The sequence below is a fragment of the Megalobrama amblycephala genome, linkage group LG24, assembly GCF_018812025.1.
Source record: "Megalobrama amblycephala isolate DHTTF-2021 linkage group LG24, ASM1881202v1, whole genome shotgun sequence".
NCBI lineage: Eukaryota > Metazoa > Chordata > Actinopteri > Cypriniformes > Xenocyprididae > Megalobrama > Megalobrama amblycephala.
In genome coordinates this window covers 34,962,231-34,977,049 of record NC_063067.1, presented here as the reverse complement: position 1 = coordinate 34,977,049, position 14,819 = coordinate 34,962,231, and the positions used below count along the sequence as shown (strand labels likewise).

The window sequence follows — 14,819 nt, the reverse complement described above, 5'->3', positions numbered from 1 at the left end:
TTCTACCAGTTTTTGCTTTTTATTTTGCCTATTCAGGACATGCAGATAAACTGCATTGCAATCTTTTCACAAAATGTCATTTATGGACAATTACAAAGTCTGTAAACCCAAGCCAGAGACGGGACACGCTGAAGACAGGTGCAAAGAGGAGAACAGAGAAAATACTGTACCAGACACAACAAGCTCACTCTACGCGGTGGCGAAATATAGGAAGAAACATATAAGTATTGAATTTATGTTGGGGTTTATATGAACGTAGGAAAAAGTATTGATGGCATTTTATTTTCCTCGTACCTTAAATGCCAAATCGCTATTGTTTCATAAGCACCCCCTACTGGCAGAGAGTGAGTTTTTGTGCTGGTGTCATGTAGCATAATTTCACAAATCTTAAGTCAGACCGTTCTGTTTTTGGTTTAAATCTTCAAATTATAAATCAAAAACAACTGCTCATGTTACAAGTGTGTAGCATCTTTGTTTGGATGATGAATGCATTGGTTGCCTCTAATTTCAAATGGCTACAGATATTTTTTCGTTAAAGGCCAGTTTGACCTGTGATAGAGCAAATAAACAACAAATAAATTTACTTAAATAAAAAAAAAGAATTGGTACATCCCTAGTTAGTAAGGTTATTTTATTAAAAAAAAAAAATCAAATTGATACTATTCAGCAATGGTATATTAAACTGATCAAAAGTGACTGTTTACAATCTTCTTTTGATCTTCGTATTCATCAAAGCATCCTGAAAATGATATGTCTGGGTTTACACAAAAATCTTGTATAGAAATGTATACAGTGTTTGCATAGATGTGTTTAGCAGAAATCTCACACTGTACCTTTAAAGAAATCACACAGGCCTGTACACATCTTTTCCAGCACATCCTCGGAAGTGAGTTAAATTCCCTTTGATTGCACACATAGTAATTCTATAATGGCTTCTTTTTACAGTGCCGTAAAAAGGAAATATAGGAAAGGAATATTTGAAACCTCTCAAACCATCCATCAAGGGATCTCTTCAGTCTTTGACAGGCTACGATTGTTAACAACCTCACAGCTCTTGATACTTTGGTGATTTGATGCTGCAGGATCACATGGTTTCAGCTGTGCTTATTCTATATATACTGATGGAAGAAAAGTTCACGTTTGTGAACAGTGCTGCTCATGGTGTAAAAATGTCAAAAAACATTCAGCAAAACAACAAAAATAATGCAGATGGTATTTTAACATTGACAAAAAATGTACACCACCTTCAGAGAAGAACTTTTTTACGATCACCATAAAATCTAATTGCACTCTGTTAATAATTAAAATTTACATCATATCTGAAGACTGTTCTGCTGTTTTTTTTTTGTTTTTTTTTGTCAATGTGAGAAGAAAAAATAACCAATAATATCGTAGTGTAGTGCGTTTCAGTCCAATCAAATCCCTATGGATGAAATCACGTCCCCGCCTTACATTATTTTCCCGCTGAATAGTCTGTTTCAGAAAAGCAAAAACCACTTCAGCAGTTTATGAACTTCAGGATGAGCTTTTATTGATCAACCATGTGCATTAAGAATCACGACAAGTGTAGAAGGAAAAAAGAGAGAGAAAAGGAACGACTGTTTTACTTATTCAACATCTTGACACACACCCCCTCCCTCGTTCCTGCATCCATCTAGCGCCCCAACACCTTCACTCTTTCAGCCGAGAGACAAGAAATCAATGTGCGGCCATAAAGAGCCCTGAGCCCTCTCTCCAATGATAGTGATTTGGCTTGAATACATAATCAACAATTATAGCTCATAAATAATAAATGACATGACATATATAATACTCACCTGGGTTTTAAGAGGACAAAGAGTGTTTAATCATGATATTAGTGCTTAAAGGAACATTCATTCAACAGCCGGTCCTGCGCTGTGAACGTAGATCCGCACCGGGCCGTTATTGTTCAGCAGCTGTCTGTCTTCATCGCAGCTCCACGGGGTGATCAATGCACAGCTACAGCTGGTTGAAGGGGACCAAATCCATAAAACAGTTGATTTGGTTCCATTTTACCAGCTTTAGCAAAGCATTTTAGGGCAAGACCAGAATCTCAAACGGGACAGGAGAAGGACACCACAGAACCTGTAGAAGAAGAAGAAGAAGAGGAAAGTTGAGTGGCGTTTCTTTTAAAACTTCTTGAATGATTATAAAAAGCAGACACAGAAACAGCAATGGTAGAGCAAACACGAATGCCCTCAAATGATCGTTGGACATATTGGACACCTCCGTCCAGGATAGTTTGAGGACAAAAAAAGCTCATTATATTAGGTTATTGGAGTGATTCATACACTGTAAAAAAAATCCCAGTAAAATTTACGGTAAAAAACGGCAGCTGTGGTTGCCAGAACTTTACCGTAAAAAATACAGTAGCAACGTAAAAAAAAAATCTGTTACATTTACGGTAAAATAACGTATTTCATTAACTGATATAATGTTAATTTACCAACCTAATGAAGTACTAATATCTGTTTTGTACCTTTGTAATACACTGACAGTCTCCAATCACAGTGGTGATAAGAGTCACATGATGAATCAAAGTTCATCACAAGCAGATTTTCCACAAGCTGAGAAGGACAATACTAATATATAGAAGGTGCACCATTTAACAACATTAGGTGTAACATAAAACCCTAATGTACATTACTGATTAGAAAAAAATGAGAAAAACTAAGAAGAAACAGAGTTATTTCAACGGAAATATATGTGAAGTGTCACGCAGGGAATTGTGGGAATGTCAATTTACGTTTTTTCACTGTAAATTTTTACAACGAATTGTTATTTTTCACTTCCAAAAACTGTGAATTGAACGGTATTTTACTGTAAAATTACATTAAATGTACCGTTAGATCTATTACAGTTATTCACCGTATATAGTACGGAAACTTTCTGTAAACCAATTAACAGTTTTTCACTGCAGCATTTTTACAGTCTTTTACTGTTAAAATCACAGTAATTTTTTACAGTGTATATCCAGTATAGCTTGCCTTGGCAAATAACTGAAATAAAGTACTATTTGGATAGTCCAGATTTGGATAGCTAAAACTTTTTTTTTCTTGTCAAAATGAGTATCTTCACTCTGCTCCCTTTTCTTTTTCTTCAGTATTGTTAAAGGTCCCGTTCTTCGTGATCCCATGTTTCAAACTTTAGTTAGTGTGTAATGTTGTTGTTAGAGTATAAATAAAATCTGTAACATTTTAAAGCTCAAAGTTCAATGCCAAGCGAGATATTTTATTTAACAGAAGTCGCCTACATCGAACGGCCAGTTTGGACTACATCCCTCTACTTCCTTCTTTAATGACGTCACTAAAACAGTTTTTTGACTAACCTCCGCCCACAGGAATACACAAGAGTTGCGTTTGTAGAGTGTGTTTGTCGCCATGTCGTCGAAACGCTGTTATTTTCATCCCGCAGTCCAATCACCGGGTCTGATTCCGGCTCAAATTGATAGGGTAAAATTAAAGACATGTTTACAATAACACTGAGCGCGTGCATCTCCACGTTATGGTAAGAGGCGTGACCTTTCCGGGCAAGATGCGCTAAACTGCTGTCGAATCACAACACAGGAACCGCTGGCACAATCAGAACTCGTTACGTATTTCTGAAGGAGGGACTTCATAGAACAAGGAAGTCATCAGCCCGTTTTTATGACAGTGGAAACAGCCGTATACAGATAAGTAAATTATGTGAAAAATACTGTTGTTTTACACGCGAAACATGAACACATGTTATATTGCACACTATAAACACAATCAAAGCTTCAAAAAACACGAAAAACGGGACCTTTAATTAAAGTGATGTTGAACTTTGCAATGCACGTTAAGTTGTATTAGCAGCATCGTGTGAGAATGTTTCTAAAGTAGGAAAACACACTAGATCTGGCCTTTTTTCCCCCTACTATCCATGCACTGTCCGATTTTGCCAGTTGTAAAGGCGTTTCAGTCCAATCCGGCCCTGAACCTAGAATGAGTTTGACACCTCTGTTTTAGAGACTCGATTACAGCCTGTATCAGTTTAGACAACACACACAAACAAGAATTAATGCAGTCAGGATCAGGATAACAGCGCTTCACAGGTGTAGAACGGAGGTGCATGCATCATTGTTCATAGAGGAAGGGCAGGAAATGAACTGAAGAGAGGAAAAAAGGAGTGACCAGTGATGGTGTAAATGATGGCTGCTGACAATCTGGAGAAAATAAATTCATCACAGGCCTGTCAATATAGCCAATGAAGCCACAAGACAACACACAGCTAGAATTAACTCCCATTTACAACCCTCACTTTCCACTCTTCCTTTGTCTCGCTTTGTCTTTTTTATGTCTCATTCTCCTTCGTTTCCTTTTAAACTCTCTCTTGTCTGTTTTCTCATTCTGTCTGAAGTCGGTGCTTTTACAAGGCAGCTCTTTGCAGTTTATCCCAACTCATTGTGTTCGGTTCTTTATGTTTGTCCTTCAGGCTCCGTTCCTGGATCTTTAAATTAGCATGAGCTAATAATTTTGCCATTAGGAAAGCTGCCTGCCATTCTCCCTGGACAGCCTGAAGAGAAAAGCATGTATTTATAGTGTGAGTGTGTGTTTGATCTGGCTCAAGGAAACAGTGGCATTATAATATGATGGGCTATTTGTTAAATCGTTCCCGCATCCACTTCGGTTTTGCTTTATACCTCAGCAACCCACATACCCGGAGCACGAACGCCCTCCCCTCTCGTGCGCTCTCCCTCCACTTCTCTGCATTCATATTTGAGGACAAGTGACGTATGTAAGGTCAGGATGGTCACAATATCACATAAAAAGTGTTTTCTCTAACTAGGGCTGAACAGATTATTTCCCGTGATACTGAAATTGCAATTATATAATAGAATTAGCATTGAAATGCATGTTTTGGATCTCATTAAAATCAGTTATTTATGAGGTAACACTGATTTCAGTGGTCCACTTTAGACATTCTACATGTAAACGAACTCTCATTAGAGTATCAGTAGACTGGCTGCTTAATATTGTGATGCTCCCCAACTGACTTTGAGTAACTTCACAGCTGTCAGCTTATTCTACTTATCCTAACCCTAACCTAACAGTCTACTAACACTAGTTGTCATTGTAGTTAAGTTACATGTAGTTAGTAGAACGTCTAAAGTGGACCATTGAAATAAAGTGTAACCATTACTTTTCTGTTGTGTACACCATTTGCATTCCAACACTGTGCCTGAACCATTTAATGAGATCTTTGCTTTCAGTGTGGAAAAAGGAAGAAAAAAAGTCTCCTCGTCCCTAGTTAGGACACAGTGTAAGAGAAGAGAAAGAAAACAGGAAGTAGAACACAAGGCAGGGCACAGCGAATACATGACCCCATTGCAGAATTACGGCATAATTGTTCTCTTAAACTTCCTTTTTTCTTCTTGCTTTTGTGTGTAATAATAAACGCACAGCCTTCTATTTCAGTCTAAATGCTAAAGCGTCTAAATACCAACAATAAGTACTTTATATGTAGCACAGTAAATGTCCTTTATGTTCATTTCAGCGGCGTCTGTGGATCAGCGCACACATAGAGGACACTGTGAAAGGCTATAGAGAGATGGTGCTGAATCAAGACAGATTTTAATACTAATTCATACACTCAGCAGCTTACAGACACTGTGTTTTTTTTTTTTTTTTTCCAGAATAGTAGGCTTTTTGAAAGACTTATTTTAGATGGTTGAGCTTGTCTGTTAACAGGGTTACAGGTTAAAGAGACACTGCATGCCTGCATCTATTCCAGGACTGAATGTCCCACACACTCCTTTATTATCAGGACAGCTGAACATGTATGCGCTGTCTTACAAAATGGCATTTTGGATTCAATGACTTTATCTCTTTTTCCCTTTTCTCCATCCTCTTTTCTCTCTCTTTTTGTCTCCATACTGTAGTTAGACAAAAGTGTTTCTTAGTTGCCCATCTGAGTGACCCTCACTTCCCAAACAGAAACTAAGAGGTTAAAAAATGAAAATTGTGTAATTTATTTACCCTCATGTCATTTCAAACCTCTTTCACAGAACATAGAGAAGATATTTTGAAGAACGTTGACAAAACATTTTTGGTTTCCATTGATTTCACTGTATGGACAAAAAAAGCATTTCTTAAAATAGCTTTTGTTTTACAGAATAAAAAACATTTAGTTTAGGGTCCAATTCTCACTAGTTGTTTATTAGCATGCATATTACTAGAATATTGTCTGTTTATTAGTACTTATAAAGCATATTAATGCCTTATTCTGCATGACCTTATTCTACATCCTCAATACCTGAACTTAACTACTATCTTACTACCTATTAATAAGAAGTAATTAGGGGTTTATTGAGGCAAGCGTCATAGTTAATAGTTAGTTAATAGTGAGAATTGGACCCTTAACTAAACAACATGTTCTCCAACCAATACTCCCATATAGGTCGTTTGTCATCTGAAATACGACCCATAGGAGCGTTAACTAAAGTTGCGCCCCTATCGGCAACAGGACACTTTCATTTTAATGCATTGCTCCCTTTTATCTGCGTCATGTTTCGGGTTTCTCGTAGTTCAATTGGCAGAGCATTGCAATATATAACAACATGCAATCATGTAATCATGCGATCGTGGGTTTGCACGCGCTCATAAAGTGTGTATGCACTATAAATCACTAAGGGTATCTTTAGGGATGGGGTGGGTGTAGTCCTTAATAAAAAATGAGTTTTGCTAAATGGAAATAGGACAAATGGAGTAAAAAGTCCACACATTGCATTTTGATTGGTAACAACAGTCATACGTCATTTCACGTAACACGACACTGTCATTATTTTTATGCCAGCTAGAGGGCGCATGACTTTAAAACGTAAATGTAAGGTGATTGAAAAATGACCTATAGGGTGTTTTTTTTTTTGTTTTTTTTTGTTTTTTTGGAGGACCAACCAAAGTGTGACCAAAACGTCCTACAGGTTTGGAACAACACGAGGGAGTAAATGAACCCTTTAAAGTGTGACTGCAATACCTGTGCATCACTAACAGCCGCTTTATTTGACATGCTACGGAAGCAATTCTGAACTGCTGGCTGACAAAGAAGACTGAGATGATCCCACACATGATTCAGAAAGACGTACTGTGCTGTACACCTTCTGCTGTGCTTCACAGAGTGCTCTTAAAAGCCAGCAGCTGTGGATTGGGTTGTAATGGAGTTGTTTAGCAGACCTGACCCCATCAGATGCACACGCTGGACACCACAGCAGAGCCTCTGTGGACGTTTTAATTAGCTAGCCTGCTAATTGAGTTAATTCACTTTTCAGCAGTGCACTGAGCTGACCAGTGTGAACTTTAGTAGTAGTAGTAACTTTATTATCCCCTTGGGGGAAATTTGTTCCAGTGGGTTTCAACATGCGTTTTCACGAATGACTGTACAACATACATTTAACAACAACAACAACAAAAAACTATTTTATCATTTAAACACTTTTCCCCCCTGTTTTTAAGAAACACTGGCATCCTGAATCTTCGTCCTGAAGGCAAAATGTCATTATGCAGTGGATGCATATAATCAGATATCATTTTCATAGCTTTACTACGGCATCTTATTTAATTTGTTTAAGGCCTATCAAAGGGATACAAAGTAATTAACTTGCAGTGCCTAAGACTTTCCTGAGCGAATTCTTGTGTTCCACCGTAACAGCAAACAATACAAAAGGTCAGTACACTTTCAATAAAAGAATTTAAAACACTTTTAACAGTGGAAGACTTACATTAAAACCATCTTCCTAAGGAAGTATAGTCTTTGCTGACCCTTTTTGTTCACAGTGTCAGTCCATTTGTCCCACTTAAATAATTTTTTTTTTTAATTTTAGAAGGGCTTTTAGTAGTTTGGATTTATTTTGTTCCTTCTCAATACATCCAGTCTCAAAAAAGCGATGAATCACGGTAGCGAAACTAGTGACCCCAGCACTGGTGATTTGGGCCTGACTTTGCGCAAAAGCCTGGGGCTAGAGTTTTGGAGGTGCCCTCGGATAAAGCAGAGGATGTGGGAGAGGTGCTGAGCGTGCTGCAGTGTGCTTGCAGTGCTGGCTTCTTTCCTTTCCTCTGCATTCGGACGTGAGCACTAGCGTAGGCCCTTACTCAGCACTATTTCTGGCCCTGATTGGCTGATCCATGCATCAGACCGCTACAAATACAGTAGACAGTAGTCAGCTTTTTGACTCTCCTTTGTGTCAGAATTTAGGTTGAGTCACCGTTCATTGAACTTGGTTTTTGGTTTTGAAGCTGCATTTTGTTGTTTAATGTGTGCTGTGGGCCTGTTAGCTCACAAAGGATCCTCGGTTTATATACTTGATTTTTTCGTTTGGCCTTTTTGCCATTTATAACAGAGACAGCAAATGATAGGAAGATTGGTGGTCCTGTCACAAAAACGCCACTGTGCAACTCTGATCCCGTGTTCCTAACGTTGTATAAATATTCTTTTTACATTTTCTTTTTTTTTACAATAACAATAGCATTACCAGAATGTTCTGAGTTCCAATAATTATTAGCTTTTTATTGTTTTTATTATTAATAGAACAATCAAGAGCAATGGATTGAAACTACACAAGAGCACCACAGCTGAATATGCTCCGACAGTTTCATTTAATTAAACGTTGTTTTATCCTGTTTTGGTTACTCTGAGATTACTGGCATCTTTGTTTTGCAGATCTTTGACTTAATTTCAGAATGATGTAATCCCCAAAGCGGTTTTATTTCTTAACCTTTTAATCTAACGGGAACACCTTTTTAGGAAATCAATAGCAATTTAGATTTTTTTTTGTTAGTTATTTAATCCCTTTTTACGTGTGCTTCTCTCTCTGCAGATGTTGGATCAGTGGGAATCATCTAGATCATTTGCTCCTCTGTTACTGTAGGGGGTCTGAAACTCTTATTGCCTTTGGGCCACTGTAATCTGCTTTAATAGAGGCTTCTACTCCAGGGTGTAACATTTTCATCTAATTGCAGCATCTAAATTGTGGTTGCGTTGAAGTTCTTGTCCACTCTAATTTGCAGCACTGTTATTTCTGCTCTCTCTCTTTTATCACATTGTCTGTCCAGCAAGAGATATGTGTAATGGAGCAGCTTTAAAATCTTTACAGCTGCTGAAGGAGAAGTGGCTGCTAAAACAAGTTCACACGCGGTTTCTGAGGTGTCTCCAGTACAGTGAAGACCTCTACGCTCACAGGTACTGATGGAGCTTCTCATGTCCTGATGACCTTCATTATCTTATCTAGGTATGAGTTAAGAGTCACAGGAAACAGACAATGATTTGACAGGCAAACAGCAGGAAAATGTGTTTATGATGTCACTGAGATGAAAAACTTACTGAAATAGGTTTAAGTGCTAAAATTAGTAAAACAAAAACTGAAATAAAAATAAATGAAAGCTAAATAGAAACATAAAAAACAAATAAAACAAAAAAAATGACAATGATACAAACTAATAAAAATGAAAAAAGCATAAAATTAAAGGTGCCCTAGAATTAAAAATTGAATTTACCTCGGCATAGTTGAATAACAAGAGTTCAGCACATGGAAATGACATACAGTGAGTCTCAAACTCCATTGTTTCCTCCTTCTTAAATCTCATTTGTTTAAAAGACCTCCGAAGAACAGGCAAATCTCAGCATAACACTGACTGTTACGTAACAGTCGGGATCATTAATATGTACGACCCCAATATTTGCATATGCCAGCTCATGTTCAAGGCATTACACAAGGGCAGCCAGTATTAACGTCTGGATCTGTGCACAGCTGAATCATCAGACTAGGTAAGCAAGCAAGAACAATAGCGAAAAATGGCAGATGGAGCAATAATAACTGACATGATCCATAATAACATGATATTTTTAGTGATATTTCACTAAAACTTTCTAAATGTTTCGTTAGCATGTTGCTAATGTACTGTTAAATGTGGTTAAAGTTACCATCGTTTATTACTGTATTCACAGAGACAAGAGCCGTCGTTATTTTCATTTTTAAACACTTGCAGTCTGTATAATTCATAAACACAACTTCATTCTTTATAAATCTCTCCAACAGTGTGTAATGTTAGCTTTAGCCACGGAGCACCATCAAACTCATTCAAAATCAAATGTAAACATTCAAATAAACACTGTACTTACACGATTAGACATGCTGCACGACAAACACTTTGTAAAGATCCATTTAAGGGTTATATTAGCTGTGTGAACTTTATTTATGCACTGTATTATAGTCGAGAGCTCGGGGGGCAGGGAGCGCGCGATTTAAAGGGGCCGCCGCCTGAATCGGTGCATAGTTAATGATGCCCCAAAATAGGCAGTTAAAAAAATTAATAAAAAAAAATCTATGGGGTATTTTGAGCTGAAACTTCACAGACACATTCAGGGGACACCTTAGACTTATATTACATCTTGTAAAAACTGGTTCTAGGTCACCTTTAAAATGAAAACTGAAAAATATAATAATAATAATAAAAGCTAATTCAAAATGTTAGTACATAGAATATAAATAATACTAAAAGAACACTGATAAAGATGCACCATAGAATGATGTGATGTTTGACCGTTACATTCATGAGTTAATTTTATGGCAGATCTTTAATCGTAGATGCTTCAGTCGATAGCAAAGAATATGCATACTTTCCTGCATATAGAATGTGAAATGCTGTATATTTTGAATAACTATTATGTCCTAATGTGCCATATTCATTAAAAAAAGTACCCAAACTATCCCATGAGGCCATGGGAGAGTCATCGACATATTCATGGATGGACGGGGTTGTTCAATCCTGCTCCTGGAGGGTCATAATTTTCCAGAGTTTAGCTTCAACCCTAATTAAGGACATCTGAAGCAGCTAAACAAGGTCTTCAGGAGCAGGATTGGACACTTCTTATGTATGGCATGGAAAACTGATACACTTGATGTTATAAGTCACATGACGATGCCAAAAGGCGGATGTAGTATGTCTGGATTGTATTCATACAACACACATATATGCGTATACTTCTTAATACATACTCTTTCAGAAATGTGCTTTCCTACTTCCTTATTGTTTTTGCTCTTTCTCTCCTTCCTTTCTCCTTAAAGACGCCATGAAATGTTTGTGGCTTTTAGTCCAGGAGTGTTATATCCCTTCCGATTCTGGGAGTCACGATCCGATTCCAAAACAATTCTTGATCTACTTTTTTTTCTTATTAGTTAATTTGTTTACCGACCTGAAAATCTTAAAATCTTTTTTTTATTTAATTACATATGCAATTATACATAGTTTGTTTTTTAAATAATTACATATTAAAATTAAATTAAAATAACTGTATGTTTAGAATTTTAAATATATAAACTACTATAGCTTCAAAACATAAAAGCAAGTAGTAAATAAGAAGAATCACATAAAACAAACAAAAAAAGCATTGAACAAAGAGATCTTTCAGTATTTAAGAGTAATGAGTGATTTTGTCTCTCATCTTTACGGTGGTTTGATCATTACTGAAGACAGAGATCTCACAAGCTAGATTCACACTAATGCACAGATCTCTTTTGAAATATAAGATGTTGTTTGTCCTGTCTGTTGAATCCCTTGACAGTGTTTACATTAATTTTGCCTCATAAAACTATTTTGAGATGCAAGTACATTTAACCACTCACACAGCCGCAGGCACAAACACTCACAAAGCGCATTTGAGCATTTGAAAGTGAAAGCATACAATATACAAGCCCACTGCATCCCAAAACACACAAATTATGCCTTCGTAGAGCAATGAAGCCTGCTAATGTCCTTGTAATTCACTTCAACCTTTCCGAACTTCCGAAGATTATTTTATGGAAGGTTCAAGTGGTGTGTGTGTGTGTGTGTGTGTGTGTGTGTGAGGAATTGGAAGCACGCAGCGCCATTGCACATCTAAGAACTGATTCTGAAATTCCACGTTTAAATGTTTTTATTTTAGGAAAACACACACTATAAGTATTGATGACTCATACTGCACTACACAGATTTTTGTCCAATCAAATGCTTTGTGAAGTGAGTGACGTGTGGCCAAGTACAGCGTCCCATACTCAGAAATTGTGCTCTGCGTTTAACCCATCCAAGTGCACACACACAGCAGTGAGCATTGAACACACACACACACTGTGAACACACACCCGGAGCAGTGGGCAGACATTTTTGCTGCGGCGCCCGGGGAGCGATTGGGGGGTTAGGAGCCTTGATCAAGGACACCTCAGCTGTGGGTAATGAGAGCGCTGTTCATTCACTCCCTCCACCTACATTTCCTGCCTTCGGGTTACAACAACTCTCTACACAACTGCCCCAAAACGAGAATCCTAATACTACATGTAACCGACTAGCAAATGATGCTTAAAACCTCTTATGCTCAGCAGCTACACTATTACTCCAGTCTTCAGTGTCCCATGATCCTTCAGAAATCATTCTAATGTGCTGATTTGCGGCTCAAGAAACACCATTAAATATCAGGCCGTTTCATCGCATCGCTAGCTACTTATACAAACACAGCTTGCAGACGGTGTGAAAACAGCACTGGAGCTTTAGATGCACACGTTCACTCACGGTAAAAGTCCACCAGTGAAGGACAGAAGAATAAAAAGGTGAAGAAAGGAAAAAATGGAGAGGAACTGAAGTGGAAAAGTGATCTGACTGAAGCGATTTGTACTGTAGCGCAGCTGTGAAGTGTCTCTCCCTCTGTGTTCAGAGATGTTAGAGAGACTGTATAAGTGCGTGTCCACCTGAAACAGTGACAGTGAGAACGAGGCCAGGCTTTAAACACTCAGAACTGAGCTCATGTGTCGTGAGAGTCTCTGAACGAGTCACATAGAGACGTGCTCACACACACACAGGCCTGCAAATTTATTCTGCTTATGAACTATAAAATTGAAAACATGGGTATAATTGCTGCCTTAAATTAAGTCAAATCAAAGTAGTGACAAATGTATCTATTCTCTACTCTCTCTCTCTCTCTCTCTCTATATATATATGTGTGTGTTAATAATGTTCTTGTTTTTTCTTTGCAGATTATATTATCAGCATAATAATGCGAGTAAAATGTTCAATTGAGAATTGAAGCTTTATTTATTGCTAGGTTAAAATTAGATTTTGCTTCCCAGATTGTCGTTGTTGCAGTTTCCCAGAGAGAGGCTTGCTGATTTATATTAACCTTCCATTTATATTGAGAATAATTTCTACTGTGTGTTAATTCAAACACAGGCTCTTGTTATTATGGCTCTATTTTCAGCTCTACTGCGAATGCAATGAGGTCGGTGTAATGTCACCGCGGCAGACGGTGAAACTCTGCAATGCAAATGATGAATCTCCAGATCGGCACAGAGAACTCTTTTGAGGTCTCTTCCTACTGAAATTTCTTCAGGATCATCTTACCCTTCTTTCTCCAATGTCCTTCCTTATTACCCTGCGTTCTATCACTCAATCTGCTCATTTCTCTGTCTTTCAGTAATGTTCTCAGCACTTGGCTAACACCCTGTGCGGCGATGCTGGAATGTTAACTAGGCTCTTCCTGACGCTGCACCTCTGAAATATATGTTCACTTAAAGGGCTGTGTGATCACGGACACTGCCTGCTCACCTGTGCTTAAACTTCCAGTTACACACTCCTGACTTACACACATTTCTAGCCATAGATGTGCACAAAATAGCAGTTACTGGAGTTATAGTTAATTTATTAAAACGTCATATTTGGCGTGCATCACTGTCATCAAAATGACAAAAAAAACTTCTGTATTTGAGGTATAGTGTCAATATCAAAATATTGTGGTTTTGTAATAGTTACTGTGGTACTTTGTTGCTGTGATATTTGATGAAAATGTGGTTCATTTTTCATGTTATACATGTATAATGGGGCAGTTGTAAACACTAAGTATCAAAACAAGTTACACTTACAGTAGTTGTCACATGAAAAACATCCATGATTTTGTGAGAAAGTGCTGATTTAACAATCTGAGGTGTCCAGTATTTTGCTTCTGCTGTTACTTACCTATTTATCTATTATTTACCTATTTTATCTGTATTTGTCATTGCTTTTGTTATTAGGTTTAGTAACTTGCAATTTTGAGTTCATTTTCTACTCAAAACGACACATTCACACTCAAAAGCGATCCATTGAATGTTATTGTGTATTGAGGTCTCTGTGTTCAGGTGTGCGTTACTTCTGTTATGCAGATATGGTGTCTACACAATATCTTTTATATTATTTATTTGGATGTTTCTAAGTAAAGCATACACTTTAAAAGTGTGATTTAATTCAGTATTATATTGTTTGAGTAAAAAGTATTGCAAAGGAAACTTCAAGTAAATAGAAATTACTCAATCTTTTACTGGCCAAGTTAAAATGACTTATTTTCATTGTTAATTTTACTTAAAATGTACTTAAAATAGAGTGTACTTAATTCCATATGTGAAATGTATTTAAAAATATGTATGTAAAAACTTGACAAAGAAAAATTAAGTAAATCTTTTTTTTTTTTTTTTTCAGTGCAACTTTTGAAATTTTAATTTGAATTGATTAATAAAATTTAATCGACAGATTAATCAATTATCAAAATAAACATTAGTTGCAGCCCTAGTTAAAAGTAATGACTGACAGATGTTAACAATATATATATATATATATATATATATATATATATATATATATATATATATATATATATATATATATATATATAAATATATATATATATATATATATATATATATATATATTTTTTTTTTTTTTTTTTTTCATGGCTGTTTTTCAACACCATAATTTATAAAATAAGATTTTTATGTCTTAAAGTTT

At 36.8% G+C, this 14,819-nt stretch overlaps 1 long non-coding RNA gene across 1 annotated transcript in view; it reads right to left on the bottom strand.

The window, feature by feature from the left end:
- Positions 1–614: 614 nt before the first annotated feature.
- Positions 615–14,819, bottom strand: part of LOC125259737 — a 28,944-nt gene continuing 14,739 nt past the window's right edge. Inside the window, exon 2 of the long non-coding RNA XR_007182902.1 lies at positions 615–2,106. This is a non-coding gene — a long non-coding RNA (uncharacterized LOC125259737). The remainder of the gene's footprint in view (positions 2,107–14,819) is intronic.